At 44.0% G+C, this 4176-nt stretch overlaps 1 long non-coding RNA gene across 1 annotated transcript; it reads left to right on the forward strand.

Annotated features, from left to right (window-relative positions):
* Positions 1-1265: 1265 nt before the first annotated feature.
* Positions 1266-2152, forward strand: LOC125011234. The gene is made up of 6 exons (XR_007113147.1): positions 1266-1325; positions 1405-1452; positions 1592-1639; positions 1728-1838; positions 1911-2030; positions 2124-2152. It is a non-coding gene; the product is annotated as an uncharacterized LOC125011234 (long non-coding RNA).
* Positions 2153-4176: the final 2024 nt, after the last annotated feature.

Raw genomic sequence — 4176 nt, forward strand, 5'->3', positions numbered from 1 at the left:
ACCTGCCTGTGCACCACTCCACCCCTGGGAGTGGCCTGAAAAGCCATAGAGAAGGCTACACATAGACTATGCAGGGCCTTTCATGGGGAAAATGTTCTTAGTAATGTGTAATGTGCATCCTCATAAAATGGTTAGATGTCTACCCAGTAATTTCATCTAATTCAGCAGCCACAATAAACTGTCCTAGGAACAATTTTAGCACACATTTTCCAGAGATGATTGTCTCAGACAACGCACAGTGTTTTGTCAGTGAACAAATCAGAGAGTTCATGTTACAAAATGGAATAACACGTCACATCAGCACTGTATCACCCATCATCTAATGGGAAAAATAAAGAAAAACACCATCTGTCACTTTTTAATCGAATGAATTTGATGGATCAAAGTGGGCGTGACCGATCAAGTGGGCGTGACTGAGGAAGTGGGCGTGACTGAGGAAGTGTGCGTCACCAACTTTCAAGGTGGGCGTGACTGAGGAAGTAGGCGTCAGCAACTTTCAAGGTGGGCGTAACCAACGTTGATTGGATGTTGTGGCATTTCACTTTCCTTGGGGGTAGGAAGTCGGGGTCTGTGTGAGAATCTTTTTTAAGATGAGTCAGCGGGGTCACGACCCCCGAGGTAGGAAGTCGGGGGGTATGTGAAAGTATTTTTATTACCTGAAACAGCGGTACCACGACCCCCGAGGTAGGAAGTCGGGGATTATGCGAGAATCTTTTTATTAGGTGAAAAAGCGGTGTCACGACCCCCGAGGTAGGAAGTCGGGGATTATGTGCAAGTATTTTGATCAGGTAAAAACAGCGGTGTCAAGACCCCCGAGGTAGAAAGTTGGGGGGTATGTGAAAGTATTTTTATTACCTGAAACAGCGGTTTCAAGACCCCCCGAGGTAGAAAGTCGGGGGGTATGTGAAAGTATTTTTGTTAGGTGAAACAGCGGTGTCGCGTATAATACCGCTGGTCAGTCGATGTCATACGCGCATTTCATCACGGCCTGCCGCTGAAGACATCACATCAGTCCTGCCTGAGAGTCTCCAAAGAAGCTAATTATCTTTTTTCTGGGGAGGGTAAGTAATCTCTGTACCTTTATTAGCGGGTGATTCCTTTTACTACACCTAACATAGTTTTTTCCGAACCTGTTTTTCAGAATAAAGATATCTTTTCGTGAAAGCATCAAAAATGGATTCTTGTATGTAACATTTTAAGACTTACATGATTTTATACATGTTTCATTGTTACGGTATAAGGATAACACAGGGCCTTTCTTCCAGACACTGAGAAAGCGGCCTTCTTTTGCCGTGCATATGATGAGGACAGCCAGGGCATCTTATGTAAGGCAGTTATTTCATTCAAATGAGGCTATACATTTTACAGAAATTTACAAGAATTACTCTTGTATTTTTTTTGTAGGCACCCCTGAAGTAGTCCCATCCACCGCATCTGTATCAGTTCAGAATGGTTAGTTACTTTCCTTTAACAAAAAAAAACAAAAAAAAAAAACAAAAACAAAACTGCATGTGTGAATATATTTATATATGTGTGTGTGTGTGTGTGTTTCACTAAAGTATTATAATAATAAATTGTTTTCTGGTTATAGTATATCCTTCTCAGACCGTAATCTGGCCAGGGAGCGGACTGTTTGAAGGTAGAAGCACTAACACTCTTCCGCTATCCTTTGACTGTGTATCCCAGAATGTATGTGATAGATTCTATTGACTTGTATTATACTTTAGCAGGTGACGAAGCAATACTAGACAGCGTTTTGGATTACGAGAACGAGAGTGGACTTCTATCTCTATCTGAAATTCATGCAACAGACAGGCCCGAGACACCTCCGACTAACGGTAAGAAGAAGAAGTATAAATTTTAAATAAATAAGTAAAATAAATCTAAACCCGTCTCTCTCCATTTTGTAGAGTGCAGACCAGAACCCGCTCACAAGGTGGACAAGGCTACTTGTACCAGCGAAGACGGTGTCTACCCGCTACTCGTCATACCCGACACGCCAGAAAAGCAAGTCAGACAACCGGCTAACAGTAAGAATTATTATTTATTTATTTTTTTAAGAAACTAAATGATTATAAGTAAGCCATGTCACTCATTGTGATATTTTAACATGATTCTGATAGCTAAAGAAGCTGACACTGACGGAGGACCATCTAGATCCGAAATTAGCATACCAGAAGCGCCAGAGAAAGCCGTGACTGACGGTACAAATAAAATACAAATTTTATACAAACTTAAAATAAATAATAGCTAATCAGCTAAATAAAATAAATACTTCTTTATCTATTCTGTAGACTCCAGGCCATACCCCAGACTGAAGCATTCCACTAGAAGAAGCGGCAGGAGGAATACGAGGAGATCAGCTTCAGGACGTCGGGGTCTATCGAGAGGGAAGGTTGTGAAAACTTTTTGGAAAATACTGACTTCTGTTTGTGAATTGACCTCAGCGTTGACTAGGTAGAGTCGTGTGTGTTGTAATGATGAATGATCAAGGGGAAAATTCGGTCTCGCAGTCAGCTCTGTTATCTTTACAGTCTTCGGTCTCGCAGTCAGCTCTGTTATCTTTACAGTCTATGGTTGAAGTGTTAAGCGATATCCCTCACCCGCAAACTTTACCTCCACTGGTTGAAATACAACAACAATTAGAGATTTCAAACGAGCCTCAGGCTCGCCACGAACCTTCGGATTTACAGAATTTGGAAAGTATCGATGTAGCCCTTCAGCGTTTAAGAGAAGCTCCGTCCAGTCCTCCATCCCCCGAGCTTTTACCTCCGCCGCTTGAATTACAGCCTTTAGAGATTTCAAACGAGCCTCAGGCTCGCAACGAACCTTCTGATTTTCAAAATTTGGAAAGTATCGATGTAGCCCTTCAACGTTTAAGAGAAGCTTTGTCCAGTCCTCCACTCCCGGAGCTCTTACCTCCTCCCTCCCAACCCCGCGTCGTTTGTCCATCTAATGTACCATTACCTCGGCCGACGCAGGTTCCCTCTGTTCGTCCAACCGAAGATTCCGTGCCTGGTCCGTCTAACCTTTTACCCGTAAACGATCCGTTACCCGGTCCGTCCTCGTACTTCCCACCTACAACACCAGCCGCTCAGAGGGGTGCGGGTCAAAATCCTGAATCCCCCGGGAGGGTCTCCAGAGATAGGTTTAATAACATTGAAATAAGACAGATGCTAAATTTCAACTTTCCCAATCCTGTGAGTAATTACGCAGAGTTTTATCTTAATGTGATGGAGACTCTCCAAGCAGCGGTTGAACGGGCTGTATCCTATGCCAGACAGGGGGATGTGCTGCAACTAGAATTAAGGGGGGAAAGATCAAACAGCGCCTCTGTCATAGTCACACACAACGGCAGTCTACCTCTAAACCATGTTCAAGAGGCTCTCGACCGCCTTGTGCAATCAAACATGGCCATTATGCCGGAAGATGAGATGGAGTTACTTGTGCAGGTGGTACGTAGTCCTAGAGGGGGTGTTAAAAGAAAACTGCAAACCATTTTTGACGATGAAATCTGCAGGAAAAAAGCCCATTGCCTGAACATTGTCATCAATCCTGGCAACCAGCTCTGCTTTGCCATTAACCTCGCTCAGCTTTTAAACCGTGAATTAACCACGCGTCAGGCCACTGAGCACGCTAAAGTGCTACAGAATCATGCGGGGTTAGCGGACGACACGCCTGTGACTTTTAATGATATTATCAAATTTGAACAGGCTTTAGATTGCAAAATCGTCGTCTTCTTCAGAGCAGACGGTGAGCGGGCCCTGTCTAAATTCCAAACATCTGAAGGAATGCATCCTAAAACCCTCTATCTCTTCCTCCATCAGAACCATTACTATGGTATCACCAACCTGAAAACATTTCTAGGTGCACGGTACGTCTGCGGTTACTGCCACACAGGTTTTACTAACTTATGGCAGCATCAGTGCCCGGGCCGTTGTTCTGTATGCTTCACCTCAGACTGCACAAAAACCGAGACTAAACTGATTAATTGCCCCGATTGTAATATGACGTGTCGATCCGACACGTGTTATTTAAAACATAAAATACCTCGTCACCGCCCCACCGCCGGTACAGCCGCCAGCAACTGCGGTACAATTAAAAAGTGCAATACCTGCAAAGTGGTGTATTACTCAGCCATCAGCGGCAGCACCCAGCACAAATGTCGAGCTAAGA

This window comes from Mugil cephalus, chromosome 7 (assembly GCF_022458985.1).
Source record: "Mugil cephalus isolate CIBA_MC_2020 chromosome 7, CIBA_Mcephalus_1.1, whole genome shotgun sequence".
NCBI lineage: Eukaryota > Metazoa > Chordata > Actinopteri > Mugiliformes > Mugilidae > Mugil > Mugil cephalus.